This window comes from Ovis canadensis, chromosome 6 (assembly GCF_042477335.2).
Source record: "Ovis canadensis isolate MfBH-ARS-UI-01 breed Bighorn chromosome 6, ARS-UI_OviCan_v2, whole genome shotgun sequence".
Taxonomy (NCBI): Eukaryota; Metazoa; Chordata; class Mammalia; order Artiodactyla; family Bovidae; genus Ovis; species Ovis canadensis.
Genome location: NC_091250.1, coordinates 119,183,605 through 119,206,595, shown reverse-complemented (window position 1 = coordinate 119,206,595; position 22,991 = coordinate 119,183,605). Strand labels below are relative to the sequence as shown.

Below are 22,991 nucleotides of genomic sequence, written 5' to 3'. Positions count from 1 at the left end.
TAAAATGGAGATTACACTCCTTACGGAGAAGGGAATGGCAACCCACTCCAGTATTCTTGCCCAGAGAATCCCATGGACAGAGGAGCCTGGCGGGCTACAGTCCACAGGGTCGCAAAGAGTCGGACATGACTGAGTGACTAACACTATACTATACAGGTGGAGATAAACTGCAATCCTTATTGCAAGGCCCCGATTGGGGGTTCCATGTGACAGAGAGTTTATCAAGGCAGGCTTCCAGGTGGTGGCACTCCCCAGATGGAGTGTTGAGTTTTTAGGGCAGCTTCTGAGTCAATCGGCCAGTCAGAGGGCTGCAAGTAGAGATGGGCAGGGAAGCCCAGCAGGAAAAGCTTGGAGAGGCACAAAGGAGGGGCACAGGCATTGGAGTGAGGAGTAGCATTCCTGGCAGGAGTGAAGTCTGGCAGGCTTCCCTGGGGAGGTGGCATTCAGTATTTGGCCTGAAAGTGAACAGAGTTTGCCAGGAAACTGCAGATGGGCGTGGACGTCAGAAGGGCAGTGAGCGAGTGTCTCCAGCCTGCACTGCTCAGGTGACGGCATCTATGTGGGCGTCTCTCCTCTTTTTCTTCTTCCGTCCTCCCCTGAGGGGTGGTAGCCCAATCAGCTCCAAAGAAGCCGGGCCCTGTAAGCAGAGTAAAGTCCTCCACTCCTGCCTGCAGGCCAGTGGGATGGAGTCACCCAGCTGGCTGCCCGTGTTCATGCAACAGGTGCTGCTGAGGCCCTAGGAGGCCCTGGTCCCATCACAAATCAGGGTCTTCGTGGTGCCCCACCACCACGTGGACATAGGCTGGCTCCACACCTCCAGGTGGGTGTCCTCAGTGATCCCTGCTCATCTCTTGGAGCTGCAGTTCCTTTTTTTCCCCCATTGGAATCCAGTGTGGGTTTGTGCCCTGGGTCTGCACCACTGGGAGAGTCAGCCTGGGCTCTGGTTCTGCCTCGGTTATGGACATTCTGTGAGGCAGAGCTTGGGCCGGTCGCTTCCTGTCTCTGTGGTTTAGTTTCCCGGCCTGTACTGGGGAAAATTACAGGCAGCAGAGATCAGATGAAGTGTGCACGGGCCTGAGGAAGGACATGGTCACAGGCCCGGTCTGGGGACCCACTCTGCATCCTGAGGTTCACTTCTGTAGGGAACAGGGGCCTCGGGGCCTTTGCACTACCTGTTTCCTCTGCCCCGAAGTCTTTCATCCAGATGCCTGAGGGATTCAGTCCTCTCTCTCCTGGTTGTTCCTGAAAAGGGCTTTCAGGTGAGGCCTTCCTGGCACCCCTGCCCACTCTCCTGTATGTGCTGTGCTCAGTCACTTCAGTCGGGTCTGACTCTTTGGGATCCTGGGTCTGACTCTTTGTGATCCTGTGGACTGTAGCCTGTTGGGCTCCTCTGTCCATGGGATTCTCCAGGCAAGAATACTGGGGTGAATTGCCATTTCCTTCTCCAGGGGATCTTCCCGGCCCAGGGACCCTGCATCTCCTGCATTGCAGACAGATTCTTTACTGCTGGGCCACTGGAAAGCCCTTACTCCCCTGTATATGTTCCGCCTACTCCCTTCCTTATATGTTACTTACCAGCTTGTGAATCTCTGGTTTCCAAACTAGAACATCAGCTGCCCGGGTAGGGGCTTCATCCACTGTGTCTATGAACATATCCCCAACCCGCCTGATGAATGGAGTAGAGGCTCCATGAGTAGAGGGTGAATGAATGAATGATGCCAGGAAGGAGAGCGGGGAAAGACTCTGATTTCTTTAGGTTTCCGGGCAGGTGACTTTAAATTGTTAGACATGCCTCCTTGAGCTCTATTCTGGAAGAAAGAAGGAAATAAATAAACATACAAACGTGCTCTGTGATGATGGATATAATTCATTACATGAAATGTTAACAAGTGAGGAGCTCATTTTAAAGAGACAGGGGCAGCAAGAGCCTTGAGGCTGAGTGTTAAGTCTGGTCCTGGGCCCACTGGGTAGCCTCTGTGGGGGGCCACCCTCCTGTGTGTGCAGCTGCTGACCTGTCACCCCCAGTTTACAGAAGGGGAAACTGAGGCCCAGAGAAGGTTGGTGCTGCTCAAGGTCACCAGAAATAGCCACCATGCCTGTTGACTCCCTGCCCGGTGCTCTTTGCATTCCTTTACCAGCAACTCCGGGCTCCGTGGTGAGCCAGGATGACCCGGATGTGAAGCAGCTGCAGCTCCATCCTGGGGGCTCCCTGCCTGGGGGGAGGAGGTAGATCCACAGGGGGTCAGCTCCTCTCAGCTCCATCTCCCAGCACCCGCACCCCCATCATTCCAGCCCAAGGAAGCCCTTCTGAGTCCCTGGACCTCTCCCCTGGGGCCCCTGGGTTTGACTGGTGTGTCCCCCCATGGCAGCCTCAGGGCCACCCAGCATGTCCCTCTGGGAGGCTGCCCCTGACCCTGGCCTGGCCGGCATATCCTTCTGGGAGGCTGCCCCTGACCCTGGGCCTAGCCGGCGTGTCCCTCTGGGAGGCTGCCCCTGACCCTGGGCCTGGCCGGCGTGTCCCTCTGGGAGGCTGCCCTGACCCTGGGCCTGGCCGGCGTGTCCCTCTGGGAGGCTGCCCTGACCCTGGGCCTGGCCGGCGTGTCCCTCTGGGAGGCTGCCCCTGACCCTGGGCCTGGCCGGCGTGTCCCTCTGGGAGGCTGCCCCTGACCCTGGGCCTGGCCGGCGTGTCCCTCTGTCACATACAGTGCCATGATCTGTTTCACAGGCATCTCCCCAGGAGAGCACCTTCCTTCCCATCAAGGAGTGTCTGCCCGTGTCCTTCCCCCCGTGCACCGTTTATCGTGCATCTGGCACAGAGTGGGCACAGAGTGGGCACAGAGGCTCCCTTGTTGGAACAGCAGTGAGAGCAGAGGGCAGGGTCCGGGGCAGATGGTGTGAGTGCCAGGGGCCCCCCAACACTGTGGGTCCCTGGATTTTACTCCTTGGCCTCCGGGATTCCTGATGGAGCTGGTGTGATGGTGTCCCCCTTCCCCGCCCCCCAGTCTAGGGGAGCATGCAGGCTTATGTCACCAAAGTCCACACCTCGGTGGTAGAGGAGCTGACCTGTAATAAGCAGCACAGGTTCATCATCGTGGACCAGGAGTTCTTCCGGTTGTGGTGGGATGGCGTCACATCAGCCAAGCAGAAACTCCAGGTAACGCTGCCCTCCAGGGTGGTCCTCGCCAGGGAGCTGAGAGAGGAGTGGCCTGGGGGTCCCAGTGATGACCCTTCAGGAAGCTCCTGGGGCAGTGCTGTCTGTGGCCAGGGCTGTGCTGTGTAAACCAGGAGGCCCTAAACTCTCTGGGGCTGCTCTCAGAGTTTAGATGAGAGTTGTGGTCAGCCCCATGCCCAGGAGATAGGTTTGTATTTAATCCTGCCTTTCTGGCTGCTCATTGCAGCTGTGGCAACCCCGCTGGCGCTCAGCTGGCGTGAATGGGGTCACCTCTGACACTGGGCACTCCAGGGGGCCCTGTGTCCACACTCTCTTCCTTCATTTACACATCCGTGTGGCCCCCATGGGAACGGGAGCTGGTGACCCAGCCAGGGGTGCCCTAGTCCCTGTGGTTTCAAGGCTGGCTGCAGATTGTCTTCATTCATCATGGGGAGTGAGAGGCCCCGCTCCACGGAGGGCAGCCTGGGACCAGCTCCTGCTCCCCACCTCCCTGGGTGATCACAGGTGGCCAGTGGCCTCTGTCAGCCGCATCTACAGTGGGAGTGACCTCCCTCCTCAGAGAGGCTGTACTTGGAGTAACCACATGATGGAAGCGCCTGGGATGCCTCTCTGGAGCTTGGCCCCTCCAGGCTTCCCTTTCCCTCAGAATAGTCCCTGGTGGTGAGACTCAGAGGCCCAGCGACCTGGTCAGGGTGGCAAAACTCAGATGGTGAAGCAGGGTGTCCACAAGGTCCTCCCAGAGGGGATGGGAACCTGCAACCTTAGAGCTTAGAGGACCAGCCTCCCATTTGATGGGCTCTGTGGCATTCCAGGTGCTGGCCTACGACTTTCTATACATTATTTCATTGACTCCTTCCAACAGCCTCACTGTACAGAGAAGGTTCGGGTTCAGAGAGGGCAGGTAACTGGCTGCCCACCAGCCAGGTGGGATTCTGGGTCAGATATCCTGACTCGAAGCATAACTCTCCAAGGTCTTCAGTAGAAAGTCCCCATTTCTTTACACGGATGACCCCAAACACAACTATATGCCTCCTCCCCCAGAGAGAGGTGTGGCCTGGCTACTGATGCTGCTAAGTCACTTCAGTTGTGTCCGACTCTGTGCGACTCCAGAGACGGCAGCCCACCAGGCTCCCCCGTCCCTGGGATTCTCCAGGCAAGAACACTGGAGTGGGTTGCCATTTCCTCCTCCAATGCATGAAAGTGAAAAGTGAAAGTGAAGTCGCTTAGTCGTGTCCAACTCCTAGTGACCCCATGGACTGCAGCCTACCAGGCTCCTCCATCAATGGGATTTGCCAGGCTAAGGTAACTCAAAGGCACAGCCCATAAAGAGAGAGTTCTTCTCTGCTTTATTTTGGCCGAATTCTCAGCACCTGGACGATGCCCAGAATGTAGTCGTTGTTTTTTTGAAACAGTACGTGTAGGTGTCATTCAGTATATTTTCAGTGAATGAGCTTCAAACACTGTACCTTCAGAAATCAAATCAAACTACAGTCTGTCCAGTGCACGGCACCTTACTGCCATAGCCTTTGCCCTTATATGTCCAGGGACATCCCCAGCGGTCATCTCCTCTCAGCTTCATCTCCCATCTTCCATCTTCCCCTTCTTTCATATATATTAAAATTTGTCATCCAATCATGTGACAAACCCAATTTGAAGGACAGTCTACAAAATAACTACCCTGAAATCTTTGAAATTATCAGTCACATGGAGGAAAAAGAAAGGCTCGTGAAGTGTCGTGAATTAAAGGATAATAAAGAGAAATGACATTAAAACCAATTCACGATCCTAGATTGAATCTTGCACCAGAGGAAGGACATTAGTGGAGAAAGTGGCAGAGTTTGTGACTAAAGTTCCTTAATTCCATAGTAGCGTTTTTAACATTAAATTTCTTGATTTTGATAAGTATACAAAAGTTACAATAATCTTGTTCTTGCCAAACTTATACTGAAGTATTCTAAAGGCTAACTTGTGCTTTCAAATGGTTTTGAAGAAACAAAGTATGTGTGTAAGGATACGGGAGAGTATTCAAGGAAACAGGCAAAAATAATGATGAGATAATCTGGGGGAAGTACTTATGAGAGCTCTTGATACAATTCTAGTAAGTGTTCTTTAAGTTTGAAATTATTCCAAAAGCAAAATTTCGAAATATAGACTTATATATTATATATGTGTTTGATGAAGCTGCAGTCATGGGCCAGGTGCTGGTCTAGGTACTGGACACAGTGCTGACCAGGACAGACAGGGTCCTGCTTTTGCAGAATAAGTCAGGTAAGGAGTTAGAAGGAAGGACCATGAGACTCTGTAGGCATGTCCCCAACAAACACAACCAGAATCAGCTTGGGGGCTGTAACCTGGCTATTTCTCTCTGCCTCCAATGCCGAGGTCCATGAGATTGTGGCCCAAAGACTCCTGGAGTTTGTCCTTGGAGGCCAGGTCATGCATGATGAGGTCGTGACCCACGTCAATGACCAGATCTTCCAGCTCACAGGTTTGATTACCCCTTCCCAGACCCAGGGTCCCTTGGGTCTCCTGTTAGGCTGGGACTGGGTATCTGAGCCCTGGTCTAGCCTCCATGTTCACCTCTCAGCAGGAGACTGTGATCCACAAAAACTGTGATTGGCTGATGCCACACCCTTCCCTGTGCCCTTGAGTGCAGGGGTTGAGTGTGAATTTTAGACCAGATGGGCTAGCTATATCCTGGCTCTCAACCCTCTGAACAGGGGGCAAGTGATGTAACCCCATTAAGTCTCAACTTCCTCCTCTATAAAAAGGTTTGATAATGAGGTACCTCAAAGCATTGTTATTGAAATTGGGATAATTCAAACAGAGCACATTGAATGTAGTGTGTGGATCTCCAGTGAATGGTCAGTAAAGGTTAGATCCCATCTCTGTTATCACCCCACCCACCACATACTCCACCATTATTCACACCATTACCATCATCGTCACCATCTGCATCACCTCCAACACCCCCACCACCTCCAATAACAGCACATACTCTACCATCACCACCACCACAATTACTAACAGCATCACTATCTTGATCATTACATCTACACCATCACCACCACCACCACAATTACTAACACAACCATCTCGATCATTAAATCGACATTGTCACCACCACCACAATCACTAACACCACCACCTCAATCATTACATCTACACCACCACCACCACCACCATAATTACTAACACCACCACCACCTCAATCATTACATTTACACCACCACCACCACCACCATAATCACTAACACCACAACCACCTCGATCATTACATCTACACCACCACCACCACCACCACCATTGCTAACACCACCACCTCGATCGTTACATCTACACCACCACCACCACCACCATTGCTAACACCACCACCTCGATCATTACATCTACACCATCACCACCACCACCACCATTGCTAACACCACCACCTCGATCGTTACATCTACACCACCACCACCACCACCATTGCTAACACCACCACCTCGATCATTACATCTACACCATCACCACCACCACCACCATTGCTAACACCACCACCTCGATCGTTACATCTACACCACCACCACCACCACCATTGCTAACACCACCACCTCGATCGTTACATCTACACCACCACCACCACCACCACCATTGCTAACACCACCACCGCAATCATTATGTCCACCATCAACCACCACATCTCCATCAGCAGCAGCAGCAGCTCTGCCACTGTCATCAGGGCCCACACCACCTTGAGGACCACCAGCAGCACCACTGGCATCACATCCACCATCAGCTCAGACACCTCAGCCACCTCACACACCACCACTACTTCATTGCCGCCACCACCATCTCATCAGACACCGCCTGTACAACTACCTAAACCACATCGCTCATGAAGACCTCTAGTACCACCAGTTTCTGCATCATCTTCACCACCGACAAAACCTCTACCACCATCATCACCAGCTCCACTAGCATTATCACGACTGCCACTACAAACAGAAGGGCCACCTCCACCAGCACATCACCTCCCCATCCCAACGGCCTCTGACGCCATGACCACCAGTGCCACAAACAGCAAAAACAACATCTCCAATGTCAACTCTACCACCACCACCAAAACCACCATTGATACTAACACCATCATGAGCAGTTCAAAAATTCCATCACCACCTCTACCATCCTCACCCCCAGCACCACCTCCATCATCATTATCTCTGCCATGGCCATTACTACCGCAACCACTGCCTCACCCACCATCACCTCCACCACCATCATCACCTCCATCCCCTCTATCACCACTATTCTCCATCCCCTTGCACAGTTTGCACTGAACACCCATTCCTAGCTATGTAACAAATGTTTCTTCACAAGAAATAGCTTCACCCATCCCTAAAGGCAGGGTGACATTACTTTGTCAACAAAGGTCCGTCTAGTCAAGGCTATGGTTTTTCCAGTAGTCATGTATGGATGTGAGAGCCGGACTATAAAGAAGGCTGAGTGCAGAAGAATTTGATGCTTTTCAACTGTGGTGTTGGAGAAGACTCTTGAGAGTCCCTTGGTCTGCAAGGAGATCCAACCAGTCCATGCTAAAGGAAACCAGTCCCGGGTGTTCATTGGAAGGACTGATGTTGAAGCTGAAACTCCAATATTTTGGCCACCTGTTGCAAAGAGCTGACTCATTTGAAAAGACCCTGATGTTGGGAAGGATTTAAGGCAGGAGGAGAAGGGGACAACAGAGGATGAGATGGTTAGATGGTATCACTGACTCAATGGACATAAGTTTGGGTAAACTCTGGGAGTTGGTGATGGACAGGGAGGCCTGGTGTGCTGTGGTTCATGGAGTTGCAAAGAGTTGGATGCGACTGAACTGAAAGGCAGGGTGCTAAGGGAGCACCATTGTTCTAAGTTTCATTTTGTGGAACAGACACATAGGCTGAGGCCAAGGGAAGATCAAAGAGGCAGTGGATGAGCCAGAATTGACTACAGCTCTAGCCCATTTTCACCCCCCTAAGAGTGATCCCAGTTATACCAAGTGTCGAACATCAAGATGGCACTGGATTTTTTTCTGAGAATTTTCTTTACAGTGTCTCTCCTTTCACCCTTTTAATCTGTGGTTCCTTCCTTCTGAGTTTCTACTGACTTATTTCTAGGTGTAAAGAGGAATGTGATGGGAATGTTTAAGTTTTGTTAAATAAACTCATAGTCTGCAAAGTGCAGTCACAGACCTCACCTCCTGGCCTCCACCTCATCCTTCTGCCTCCTGCTGCTCTTAAGCTGCTCCTACAACAGGGCCTCCTGTGCTTTCAATCACAAGCTTTCCTGTTGTCTCCACCCGAACAGCTCATCTCAGACTCAGCTGAGGGGTCTCACGGTCCAGGAACCTCCGTTAAACCCACAGGACCTTATCATCTCCACTCTCCACCTGGAAGCTACAGGTTGTCTGTGGCAGTGACTGGTGTCTGATCCTTCTCTGGGTCCCCAGAGCTCAGTCCAGAATCTGGTCAGACAAGTGCTGCTGAGCTTGGAAGGAGGGGATAGGTGCGGACCCCTTCCCCTCCTTGGGGGTGACCACAGCAGGGACAGCCCTCACCTCTGGTCTCAGCCCACCATGCCCACTGTCCTGGATGCCCCAGAGATGACCCTACAGGCCTGGCCTAGACCATGGCAACCAGAATCCCAGCACACGTGTGTCCCCATCACCCTGGGGTAGGAAAGGACATGGACCTCCGGACACTGGTTCCTCCCCAGGGGATTTCATGGGGCTCCATTTCCAAGACCAGCCAAGCTCCCTGGAGGATGGACATTGATTTTCCTCTCCCAATAAACTTCATGTTCTAAGTACAAGACGTACACTTGGTCCCTTCAGTCCTTGAGGCAGTCCTGGATACGGGGAGTCTTATAAGACTCCACTAGTAGGTATAAACGTCCAGGCTCAAATGCTACTAAAACTTACCCGAGTCACACTGCCACCAGGTGAGAGTCATGGATCTGACCTGAGCCCAGCCCGGTCAGTGAGCGGCTTCTTAGCCCCTCTCCCTGGAGGCTGGACCAAGTGCTTTTCCATCTCTTCTCTCTGATGGCCTCAGAACAGCCTGGCTCAATATCAGTTCAGTTCAGTTCAGTTCAGTTCAGTTGCTTAGTCGTGTCCAACTCTTCACAATCCCATGGACTGCAGCATGCCAGGCCTCCCTGTCCATCACCAACTCCTGGAGCTTGCTCAAACCCAAGTCCATCAAATCAGTAATGCTGATATGGCTCAATATAGCAGCTTGTAAATCAGAATTGAGTAAGTGAGTGGTTGGATGATTCTGAGATGGAGCCCTCTGTATTAGTGTCTAGAGCAGCAAGACCGTGCTTGGCCTGGTAGATGGCACTCCAGTCCCAGAGAAGGGCAGGGGGCCTTGAGGGAGTTAGGGGCTGAGGGGCCACCCTTCAGTCACTGAGGAGGCTGATCTTTTTGCAGAAGGACACGGATTTCTCTACAAAACATTTGGGATCCGGCCACAGTTCTCCTGGCAGGTGGGCTCACTTGGCACCTCTGCCACGACCCCCACCCTGTTTGCCCTGGCGGGCTTCAGTGGCCACATCATCTCCCGGATAGACTATGACCTGAAAGAGGCCATGCAGAAGGACCAGGTGAGCAGTGAGCTGCATCCGCTGCTGCCATGTTCTAAGTTCTAACGCCTCTGCTTCTCCCCCTCTATTCCTTCCTGCATCTCAGAGCCCCTGCTATTCTCCCAAGCATTTGGGATACTGGCAGCTACACAGGCCCCAGGATGTCCCAGCCCCATCTTTGCCCTGCTGTGCCCTCCGGCATGAGTGGTTCTCTGCCCCCGCAGGTCTAGCTCCTGGCTGAGCTGCAGGCCCAGCTCAAATGCCTGTGGCTCTGAGTCCCCTTCCCCCTTCAGCTGGGCTGGCGCTGCCTTCTTCTTTGAGTCTCCAAAGGGACTGGCACAGACCTGCACTCAGTAAACCGTGCTAGATGCAAAGAGGAGGAGGTTGGGGGTTCAGGGTACCCGGGACATAATAACTCATCTGATGGGTGGGCAGCGAGCATGAGTGAATGTAACACTCAACAACCACACAGACACTGCCTTTGCCATCTACGAAGTCCAGGCCTGATGGGAGCCACTGCCCTCTGGGTTTCCTTTAATCCTCACAGCAGCCTATGATGTAGTTTCTCTATTTCCTGGGGCTGTCTGAAGAAAGTATCAGAAACTGGGAAATTCCAGCAACAGAAATGTGTTGTTAACAGGCCTGGAGGTCAGAAGGCTGAGGTCAATCCTGGACAGGGCATTGCGTCTTCTGAGAGTGTTCAGATGGGTCAGCTCTGGGCCTCTCTCTACTTCTGGGGGCCTCAGGCATCCCTAGCCTACAGACTGCTGACTTCTCCCTATGTTTGCCCATCATCCTCCTTTGCTCATGTTTGGGTCCAACTCCTCCTTTTATGAGGACTCGAGTCATTTGGGATCAGGGCCTACCCTTGTTACATAGAGAACCAACGTTTGAGGCACTGGGGTTAAGATTTCAATATATATTTTCTAGGACATTATTCACACAGTTACAGATAGGAGTCATATAATTTACTCCATTTCATATATGGGAAAATTAGGCCAAAATGCAAGGATTCTGTGCAGGATGACTCAGGTAATAAAGTTTTGGAGAACAGTGGTAGCATGGCCAGCAGGAGTTATCAAAAAGGATTTGGGCTCTCGGTGGGCGAGAGAAATAAACTTTACAATGACCCCACTGAGTGCCGCAGTTAGCACTGCGCATGCTTCCCATAGCAGCTCGATTCTCCTGCAGGTAAGTCTGTGAGCTGGGTGTGATTCCCAGAGATTCATGTTCAGAGACCAAATCACATAGGAGTTGGTGAACTGTGTATGAGTCGGAGGGAGTACTCACAGAAACAGGATTTTATCCTTGCTTTGTAGCTCTAAGCTCTTTCTAGGCATCTGATCTTGAAAAATGAACTGCACCCTCAGTGAGAGGTGATGAGCCCCCCGTGTCTGGGGGCATTCAAGCAGAGTTAGTGAGAAAATGACTGGCAGGTTCTGACAGCATGTCCTGCCCTGAGGAGTGGTGGGATGAACATGCAGGCAGGTGCCTTCTGAAGGGGAAATTCCTCCACCCCCCCCCCCCCCCCCGCCCCGTGGCTTTGGGAGGTCAGGAGGAATCTTGAGGAGGAGGCAGCAGAGGGAGACGTTGGCCATGAGCCATTGAGAGAGGAGTGGGGTGCAGGCAGCCATGAGACTCAGGTGGGCTCTGGGGAGGGGAGCCCGGCAGCCCTGTTGCTCCTGAGCCCTCACTGTTCCCTCTGGGTTTGCAGGAGATGCAGTTCGTGAGGAGAGGATCCAGGTCCCTGTTGGCGCAGCAGGAAATCTTCACGCACTTCCTGGATGAGAACGGCTACTGCTCGTGAGCTCTTGCCTTGGGCCAGACCCTGTTCCCAGCCCTCTCCCTGAAGCACGTCAGGCCACCCCTGAGGGGACTCACCAAGCACCCATCTTACAGAAAGAATAACTGAGGTCTAGACACCCAGCCAAGGTCCTGCAGTAACAGCCGGGAGGGCAGCAACATTGGGCTCAGGAGGCGGCTCCAAGGATCCAAGTCATGGGAACAGCCCTCCTGTGGGCTGTCTGGTTGGAAGACCTGGGTTCAGTCCCCTTCTGTCCCTTTGAACCTGTGAGGCCACAGGCAGGGGAGTGAACCCCTCTTTGAAGAGGGGAGATTGTCTGCAGGATGAAGGGGCAGCTGGGAGGAGAAGAGGGTGGGTAGGGGCTCACTACCAGTGATGTCAGCCTCCATTCTGTGCCTAACATTGTTTCTTGGTGTTTTCCGTCAACTATTGTCTTTTAATTATCATCACAATCTTTAGTATACCTTAACCCCACTCCACTACTCTTGCCTGGAAAATCCCATGGATGGAGGAGCCTGGTGGGCTGCAGTCCATGGGGTCACTAAGAGTCAGACACGACTAAGCGACTTCACTTTCACTTTTCACTTTCATGCATTGGAGAAGGAAATGGCAACCCACTCCAGTGTTCTTGCCTGGAGAATCCCAGGGACAGGGGAGCCTGGTGGGCTGCCATCTATGGGGTCGCACAGAGTTGGACATGACTGAAGTGACTTAGCAGCAGCAGCAGCAGCAGCAGTGATCAGCAAACTGAGATTCGCAGAGATTCAGAGTGGTCATTCCTGGAGCCTGGTTGAGATGTCACCTCTATGCTGCCTGGCATGAGTGGCAAAGAGGCAAGTGGCCCCCTTGCTGTGGGCTATCCAGACCCCACAAAAAGGTCACTTTTGGTGCCTCCCAAACCATATTAGTGCCTGTGGATGCCAGCATGTTGGCCTGTCTTTATACAGAATTTTGAGATTCTGCTCATCGAGAAGGTTTCAGATTCGTTTTTACTCTAAAAATATTGTTCAGTTCAGTTCAGTCGCTCAGTCATGTCCAACTTTTTGTGACACCGTGAATCGCAGCACGCCAGGCCTCCCTGTCCATCACCAACTCCTGGAGTTCACTCAAACTCATGTCCATCAAGTCGGTGATGCCATCCAGCCATCTCATCCTCTGTCGGCCCCTTCTCCTCCTGCCCCAATCCCTCCCAGCATCAGAGTCTTTTCTAATGAGTCAACTCTTCACATGAGGTGGCCAGAGTACTGGAGTTTCAGCTTTAGCATCATTCCTTCCAAAGAACACCGAGGACTGATCTCCTTTAGAATGGACTGGTTGGATCTCCTTGTAGTCCAAGGGACTCTCAAGAGTCTTCTCCAATACCACAGTTCAAAAGCATCAATTCTTCAGCGCTCAGCTTTCTTCACAGTCCAATTCTCACATCCATACATGACCACAGGAAAAACCATAGTCTTGACTAGACAGAGCTTTGTGGGCAAAGTAATGTCTCTGCTTTTGAATATGTTATTGAGGTTGGTCATAACTTTCCTTCCAAGAGGTAAGCGTCTTTAAATTTCATGGCTGCAATCACCATCTGCAGTGATTTTGGAGCCGAAAAATAAAGTCTAATGCTGTTTCCACTGTTTCCCCCTCTATTTCCCATGAAGTGATGGGACTGGATGGCATGATCTTCATTTTCTGAATGTTGAGCTTTAAGCCAACTTTTTCGCTCTCCTTTTTCACTTTTATCAAGAAGCTTTTTAGTTCCTCTTCACTTTCTGCCATAAGGGTGGTGTCATCTGCATATCTGAGGTTATTGATATTTCTCCTGGCAATCTTGATTCCAGCTTGTGCTTCTTCCAGTCCAGCGTTTCTCATGATGTACTCTGCATATAAGTTAAATAAGCAGGGTGACAATATACAGCCTTGACGTACTCCTTTTCCTATTTGAAACCAGTCTGTTGTTCCATGTCCAGTTCTAACTGTTGCTTCCTGACCTGCATACAGATTTCTCAAGAGGCAGGTCAGGGGGTCTGGTATTCCCATCTCTTTCAGAATTTTCCACAGTTTATTGTGATCCACACATTCAAAGGCTTTGGCATAGTCAATAAAGCAGAAAGAGATGTTTTTCTGGAACTCTCTTGCTTTTTCCATGATCCAGCAGTTGTTGGCAATTTGATTTCTGGTTCCTCTGCCTTTTCTAAAACCAGCTTGAACATCAGGGAGTTCACGGTTCACGTATTGCTGAAGCCTGGCTTGGAGAATTTTGAGCATTACTTTACTAGCATGTGAGATTAGTGCAATGGTGCGGTAGTTTGAGAGTTCTTTGGCATTGCCTTTCTTTAAAATACCATAATTTAGGTATCAAGATTTTTATACCCCCGAAGTCTGGTGCCCACGGTGCCTGCATTCCTTGCTTACCCTTGACCCCAGCCCTCTTTGCATCCTTGGGGGTGGATCTGATGAGCCTGGAGCTGACATAAGGAAGGAGGAATCAAGACAATCCTCACTTAATCCATATGGTAGAAGTGGGGCCCAGAGGTTGTGGGCTTCACTTGGTGGCAGAAGGAACACAGGACCTGTAAAGAGATGTGCTTGAGGTGCCCCACAGGGCTGAAATATGGCCCCTCTGTCCACAAAGCTCTCATCTGCCCACCACTGACCTGCCTGTCTGACTGATGGATGATGGAGGCCAGCAGAGGGGTCTGCTGGCCCACATGCACTCTGGCCTCATGGAGTTCTTCTGGTCCACCTGGACCCCAGGCTGCCTTCCTTTTCAGGGTGCAGCCCCCTAACACTCCTCCCTGTCTCTCAGTGAAGGGTTTTTCTTCCAAGATCAATGCACAGATGAGATGTTCACCCCCAGTGACATGCCTGTAAGGACAACATTCAAATGTATACCAAGAAACTGTTGAACAATGCGCGGGAACGATTCATCTGGTTCCAGACAGGACATGTTCTCTGGCCATGGGTAAGGGGGGACATCCCTGGCCCTGATTCCTCAACCACACCCAGAGATTGCCATGATGGGTCTGGCCTCTGTACCTGCTAATACCCTCGACCTGTTTGCAGCTCTAACCAAGCTGGTCTTCATCCAGGCAGTTTTACTGCCTTGGGAGTTCAGAATGTGATGTTTGCCAAAGGAAAATAGAAACGCCTGCCTAAAGTAAATTGGGTCCGGGTCACAAAAGTTTATAAAAATCTACCTGTAACCTCCTACTTCTTACTCGTTATGATGACTGTCAAAGTGGGGTGCTAGGGGATATATAAATCTAGGCTTGCTTCATCAACATATTATTGCTCTGGCATTTCTTTCTGGAGATGGTTCTGAACACACTCGGAAGCCCCTGTGAGATCCAATCATGACCTTCTTTCCCCTCTGATCAAAGATGGGGAAGGAAGGGGAAGTTAAGCTGTTTGTTGTGCTATACACTCTCATGAGTTTTTGTGGTGAGCTCATCACAGAATTCATGAGAGAGAGAAGATGAGAATAGATATTATGAAATATCTCTTTGGCCAGACTGAGAGCAATAAATTCTGAAGGTTTCATCACTCTGGCCACTCACAGGACTAATTTTGCCTGGACTCACCTGTCAAAACCTAAAGAGAACTTTCTTTGTCCTGACCTTGTTGTGCCCACTAGAGTCTTCCCAGGTGGTTCAGTGGTAAAGAATGTGCCTCCCAATGCCATGAGACTTGGGAGATGTGAGTTCGATCCCTGGGCCAGGAAGATCCCCTGGAGGAGGAAATGGCAATCCACTCCTGTATTCTTGCCTGAAAACTCCCATGAACAGAGGATCCTGGTGGGCTGCAGTCTAAGGGGCAGCAAAAGAGTCGAATGAGCACGCACACACCCACAAGAGCCAGATAATCTCCTCTGCAAGATTTCTGTGAGCCAGGAATTGCAGATTTTAATAAAGATGCATTCAGAGGTGGCTGGACATTCAATTGAGTCCAACATTTGAGATACGCATGAAATGCCTCTGAACAACTTTATCCATTACATGATTTCATCTCAGTCAAAGGAAGACTTTCACTCCTGTGAGCCCTGCCTCTTACATATATTCTCACTATAATTCTATTTTATGTACTTTTCCCAAAGTCAAATTTCAACAAGGAAAACATAGAATACTGTGACTATTGGAGGGGTACTTTTTTTTAGAACTGTAGCTCTCTCCTTCTTTATTGCATATGACATTATATTAGTCACATGAATACAACATATTGACCCCATATATGAATATATTGCAAAATGATCACCACAATAGATCTAGTTAATATCTGTCACCACAGAGAGTTACAAAATTTTTTTCTTGCGATGTGAGCTTTTAAGATCTACTCTTTTAGCAACTTTCAAATACATGATAGAGTATCATTAGCCATAGTTACCATGATGTTCTCTGCATCCCCAAGACTTATGTGTTTTGGCGAAAGAAATTTGTACCTTTTGACTTCCATCAGTCATTTAAGCAATCACCAATCTGTTCTCTCCAGGCATAAGCTTATTTTTTATATTACCTCCATTAAAAAAATTCACGTGTGAGATCATATGGCATTCATGTTTCCCTGTCTGACTTACTTCACTTAGCATGATGATTTCAAAGTCCCATCCATGTTGCTGCAAATGGCAAGATTTCCTGTTTTTTACTGATGATGTTATTGGTGAATAACTATATATATATTTATATATATATACACACACATTTATAAATATTTATATAACATTTTCTTTATCTGTTCATCCACTGATGCACACATAGGCTGACTCCATATATTGTTTTAAATAATGCAACAGTGAACCTGGGAGGGAGGTGGGAGGGGGGTTCAGGATTGGGAACACGTGTACACCCATGGCGGATTCATGTTGATGTATGGCAAAACCAATACAATACTGTAAAGTAAAAAAATAAAATAAAATCTGAAAAAAAAAAAAAGGAGAGAGAAAGAGAGAGGGGCAGAGAGAAACATCTAGAGCACAGGGCCTGGGAACTGGTTTGGGAACTTGCGGCCCACCAAGGAGAATGGGAGAGAGTTGAAGAGGAACTCACTCTGTTTAGTCTGGGCTCTGCTTCCAGAAGTGCAGGATGTTGCTTCTGGCCCACAGCGATGCAACAGGCAGTTCTTCAATGCCTCAGTGCAATTTGCCAACATGGACCGTCTGATGAACTACATCAACAGCCTCACACCCAAGACTGGTATCTTCTTGGAGTATGAGCAACTACTTCCAAGCCATACACTCTAAACATATGTCAGGGCCTGTCTGAAACCAGTGCGACTTCCTGCCCTATACCTCAGGTATGTGACTCTGGGGACTGAGGTGGTGATTTGGTGCCTGGTAGGTACAAGACTCCCCCAACTCAGTGTCTGTTCAGCACAGTGCTGGGAACCTACTAGAGGCACTGGGGCAGAGATGGTCCCTGCCCCACCTACCTGACTCATAGAGACACACAGCCTGCTTTCCACCACATTGAGCCTCTCACCATTGTCCACACACAGTGGGTTCCTGCCTCTATGCCTTTAACTACAGGGATGCCTGAAGGAGTGCCCTATTGGCACCTTCTCTTCCTGCAAATCCTAATTGTCTTGCAGCGTCACCTCCTCCAGGAAGCCTTTCCTGACTTTAAGGCTAGATCACTTGGCCCCTCCTTGCCCCAGAGCCCCAATTTTCTTCTATTACCACCTACTCATTTTGGGGGGACCCTGTCTCCCTCCAGCCTGTGTCCCAGAGGCCAGGACTGTTCTGGCTGCAGACAGCATGGTCTAAGTCATTTCAAGGTTGTGGGGTGAGCCTTCTGCCTGGGTACATGCATGACATGGCACTGTCCCGTGTCAGTAAGACAGGGGGGACATTAATCTTGCTTAGTCCATCACGTGTCAAAACAAAGTGGAACAATAAGAGGTTTTAGCCTAGTAAGTGGTCCAGAAGAAGTGCCCAGCAGATGTAGCTTCTGGTGTCAACTCTGTCTTGTGTTGCTGGGTCAAAACCTAGACGTGATCCAGGCACTGCCTGTTGAGGAAGCCAGTTCAGGGCCTTAGGTGGCCCCTGGGAAGCCCATTAACACCCCTCCCAGGACAAGCCACACTCACACCGCTTGCTGACCCATCCCCGCTGCTGACCCAGCTCCTCTGTCTGTAAGCCAGGCAGGAATTATCCACACACAGCGTCACACTGAGCTGGGGAGGCAGAAATACCCTCCACACCCCAGCTCAGGCCCTGCTCAGGGCATCAGTGGGGAATGGGGCTGTCCAAATTGTTGAACCATCTAATACCTTCACTACATAAAATATGAGAGCCCTTGAAGAATCCTGTTGCCTTGCTCCCCATTTGCCCAGAAGGAGAAGCCGAGGTCTGGGGAGTGAGAGAGGAAAGGACCCAGGTCAGCTTTAGCCAGGACATCCCAGGGACACGAAATCAGGCCCTGCCTCCAGCCAGTTTTGCCCAGCCGAGGGTCCATGCTGGGTCACTCAGGTGGAGAGGCCCTTGCGGAAGGGAGAGAGGAGATGTGAGGCTATCCACACGGGACAGGTTAGGTAAGCTTACAGGGGCATCCTCGAGCTGAACATTCACCATGGGGCCAGGGTCCCTGGAGCTAGGTCTGTCCCGGGCCTGTCCCCTGCCTGCCCTCATCATTCGGCAGGCACAGAGCCTCAGGAGGGCTGGCCCCACACGGTGACTCAGACGCTCACCTGGGTTTAGATCACAGCTCCTTGCCTCGCAAGCTGAGTTGCTTCCAGTAAGTGACATCACCTCTCTAAGCCCCCACTTCGTTATCAGTGAAGTGGGTTCCAGGAGGACTGGAGGGACACCCACATGGCAGTTCAACCATAAATACTCCTCTTCTCATTTCCTTCCCTTGCAAAGAGATACCAGGATGGGCCCCCACTGGCAGGGTTGGTTCCGGGCTGGCCGCTGCCCTGACTCCCCCAGACCTGGGTTGGTCGTGCCTCTCGAGCCTTGGCCTCTCATCTGAGTGGCGAGAAGGGGAAGCTGTTTAGTTCTCAGGACACTTCCCGGGAACCTCAGATTAGGGGAGGACTGGCTTCTGATGTGGCTTCCCTGGTAGCTCAGCTGGTAAAGAATTTACACACAGCAATGTGTGACTTGAACACACACACACACACACACACACACACACACACACACACCTGCGATGCAGGAGACCCTGGTTCAATTCCTGGGTTGGGCAGATCCCCTGGAGAAGGGATAGGCTACCCACTCCAGTATTCCTGGGCTTCCCTGGTGGCTCAGACAGTAAAGAATGAGCCTGCAGTGCAGGAGACCTGGGTTCGATTCCTGGGTCAGGAAGATCTCCTGGAGAAGGAAATGGCAACCCAGTCCAGTATTCTTGCCTGGAGAATTCCATGGGTACAGAGGAGCCTGGTAGGCTCCATGGGGTTGCAAGAGTCAGACATGACTTAGCAACTAAACCACCAAACCACCCCCAGCCTGGGGAGGAGGCAGGAAGCAGAAATAGTAGGGAACACTGAGCCACCTGCTGAGACAGCTTGTCCCCAAGGAGCTCAGCCTCTGTCCTCCCACCCCCAACTTGTCCTCTCAGGCGGAGTCAGTACAGTGTCTACTGGGCTCTCTCAGCTGCCACCGCCTCTCCTGGCCCTCCCTGCAGGCAGCCAGAGGGACCCCCCTGATATGCAGGCCTGTCCAGGCTCCTATTCACCCTAGAAGTGACACACACAGGGGGGCTGCCAGCACTCCAGGCCCCTCCCCTCTGGGTCTTGTCCTCTTGGCCTTCATCCCACTCCCTCCTCCCCTGATGTCCTCCAAGACCTTTGCTCACAGACTTTCCCAGGGTCCTAGGCTCACACTGAGGAGGGCAGGACAACCCACTCCAGTATCCTTGCCTGGAGAATCCCATGGACAGAGGAGCCTGGCGGGCTGCAGTCCATAGGGTCGTATAGGGTTGGACATGACTGAAATGGCTTAGCACCCGCAGGCTCACAGTGGGATTCATGGCTCCATCGTTCCTGTCACCTCAGTATCCAGGCCTCTCCAGGCCTGGCCCAGACCAGCCAGGCCTTCCCATCTACCCAGGCCTTTCAGGGATCTTGGGCTTTTGCTGGCCTAGTTGGGGTAGGAGGCCTGAGATCAATGCCTATCCTGGGTTGTCTCCCGGGTTATCCACGAAGACCTTTCACTGGCCAAATCTTCCTCAGCCCTTCCCAGACTAGGGCTCAGGGGCCTCCACAGGCAGGACCTCACACCCACTACTGGCCTTTTTCTCCTAGATACGTTTCACTCCTGGACCAGGTTCTACGCCTCCCGCAGCGGGCTCAAGGGGCTGGCGCGGCGAGCCAGCACTCTGCTCTACGCCGGGGAGTCCATGTTCACACGATTCATGTTGGCTCCACACCGGTTCCTGGACCGGGCCTGGGCCCTGCAGCAGCTCCAGAAGCTCCGCTGGATGGTCTCCGAGGTAACATCACACCTCTCAGTGGCAGGAGCAGGATCGGACCCTCCTAGGTGTGTGCTTCCCCCTCCCTAGGCCACCAGATCCTCCCGGTCCCTGGTCACTACAGGTCCACTTGACAGATGAGAACACTGAGGTCACCTTGGGTCCCAGGACCCACACATGATGAAGCTACATCAAGGCTGCGTCCCCAGATTTCCACCTGTGGCTTCATTGAGCTTTAGAACCAGATTCACCCAGAGGGTAAAGGGCAAAGTGGAGCAGTATTGGTGCCCCACAGTCCTGTCCAGGTTCAAATCTCAGTTGAGCTGTGTGGCCTCAGGCAAGTGACTTTCCCTCTCTGAGCCCAATTCACTCCCTGGACAATGAGAACCACATGTCTGCCTAGGAAGGCAGCCAGTTGAATGGGATAATATACCTAATACATAACCCTGTGGGCTTTGTGGCTGCTACAAAGGAAGTTGTTCACTAATTTCCATCTCACTTGTCTCCCACTGTACAGACAGAGAAACTGAGGTCTAAGACGTTCTGTAACTTGTGTCCTCACCCAATCAGAAATGGGCCTCACTGACCACGACTTTCATTGTCACCCAAAGGGAATTAACGGCTGGAAGGACTAGTCACTGTGTGGAGGGGGGTGAAGCAGATTGACTTATGCCTCCACTGGAGTGGCCAGAGATGTCACTTCACCCCATGGTGACTCAGTTTCACTTCAGGGAAAAAGAGGTAATCCCACCCCTACTCAGTGCAGACAAGTTCAAGGTCATGTATGGAGTGTGTCTGAGGAGGTTAGCAGCACTTATGGGATGACTAGGTCTGGGAGGTGAAGCTGGGGATGGTAGTGGATGGCGGTTGCTTCCAGAAGTCTGTTTTTTGTCCTAGGTCAGAGATTCAGATCAAGGTAAACAAAACCTGGGCAAGTCCATCAGTCTATCTGACCTGTTTCCTCTTCTGTAAAGTGGGAGGAACCCCCACCTTCTCCATTAGCACCTGCTGAAAAGGAAGGAGAACCAGTGCCCAGTGGGCGCCAGGAGAGCAGGTGCTGAGCAGGGGCAGGTCCTGACCCCACTCCTTCCAGCTCTGGGGGGGCCCCAGGTCCAGCACCATTACGCCATCACAGGGATTCACACCCCCAACATGAGAAACATGTTTGTGGAGCACCTGAGCACTGGGATGCATGGGGGTACGCAAGCTGATGGCCTCCATCATCCAGGACAGGTTCCCGGCCCTCTCTGGTAAGCATTCCCCCAGTGGTGGATCCTGAGGCCTGGCAGGGTCCCCATCCCTTTCTAAGAAGAGAACCTCGAGGTCTGTGGAGACGCCTGTTCCACTGGGCTTCAAACGCTGAGTCCCAATCCCAGATGCGGTTTTTACTTTCATCAGGAAGTTGGCAAGGGGCAGTCACTTCTCTGAGCCTCTGTTTCTTCTCTGTGAACAAAGAAGGGGTGATGTGACAGCTAGAGGGAGGAGTAAATGCTAACATGGTCCCTCCCGAGCTCAGCTTGGGGCCACATCCTGTCAGGCCCACCATCTGACCAGCCTGTGTGACTATGACAGTTTCACACAGGAAAAGTGACTGATCAGGCCATTTGCCTGAAACTGACGGGCTTCATCCCTGCAAATCCTGGGCAAAGACAAGTTGGTCTCCCTGGGCAGGAGTCCACACTCAGCCTGCTGTCTGTCACCATGCCCTTCCCCCTCTGACCTCACTGTGCACCTAACCTGCTCGGCCCTCCCCTCTGTGTCTGTGTACAATCCCATCCTACCTTCACACCTGAGAAAGGTCCTGGGGGACCAAGGGTGCAGCAGACGGGCTCCTGCCCACAGAGACTGGGATTGGAAGGGGAAGACAGTCTCAGAAAGAGAGCTAGATTCAGTGCTGATTCAGTGCTGATTCAGCGCTGGTGGGACCTTCCATTGCCATGGGCTCAGGAGGGCAGCTCCCCAGGCAAGGGGTAGGTGGGGATCCCAGAAAGGCATCCTGCCATGGGAGCTGCCTGGGCAGAGGCTAGGGGCTGGAAAGTGTGGGTGTTCAGGGATCAGGGAGTCACTGGAAAGGACAGATGGTGGGGGGGTGGGGCATGGCGTATGGAGTGGATGGAGTATCCAGGTCAGTATCGCAGGGGCCTCCAGTGCTGAACTAGGTGATTGAACTTGACCCTCCAAGCTCCAGAGAGTTCTCCACCCCTCCTTTGCCAACTGCTTTGGAGCCAGGCCTTGGGAGATGGGTCCCTTGTGCAGGTGATGCTACCTCTCATGGCCTCACCGTCCTCACCAGGAAAGTGGGCTGACAGGGAGAGATGCGTGAGGAGGGCTCAGCTTCTGGAGGGCTGCTCCCCCAACCCGTGCTTGGGAATCAGGACGATAGTATGAACAGTGTAGAGGGGGCTGCATGTCTGATCCCAAGTTTCAGCCTGTCCCACTCACCTAGGGTCTGCAGGGCCGGGCTCACCTGCCTCAGTTTCCCTTGTTCCAAGGGGCATCCAGATGTGTGGAGTATGTCAGGTGTCAGCAGTAAAACCTCTTGTCTGTGTGCAGGCCCAGAGCCTGGGGGGCATTTTGCCGTGGTCTATAATCCCCTGGCCTGGACAGTCACCACCATCGTCACCCTGACTGTGAACTTCCCTGAGGTCAACCTCACAGATGAGACAGGCAACCCCGTGCCTGCACAGGTATGGGTGGGAATCCTGCCTCAGCTGCACTTGTGGTTGCTGTCTCTGATCCAGGCGGGGACCCCTAGAAGTGGGAGACTTTGACGTGATCATGAAATAACTGCTATCACCATAATGAGGCACTTGTCAATTAGGGTCAGTGAGATCCACCCAGGGGACTGACAGGCTTTGGGCATCTGACATGACCAGAAGTCCCTTCTGTCGCCTCCTTGGAACGTCTCAGGGTGATCTAAGCTGCATGGGAAGCTTCACCTCCTGCCTCTCTTTTGGGAATATATATATTCTCTTATAAATTTCTGGGCTTCCCTGGTGCCTCAGCAGTAAAGAATCTGCCT

At 51.8% G+C, this 22,991-nt stretch overlaps 1 pseudogene; it reads left to right on the top strand.

Annotated features, from left to right (window-relative positions):
- Positions 1-680: 680 nt before the first annotated feature.
- LOC138443001 (epididymis-specific alpha-mannosidase-like) overlaps positions 681-22,991 on the top strand; it is a 34,412-nt pseudogene continuing 12,101 nt past the window's right edge.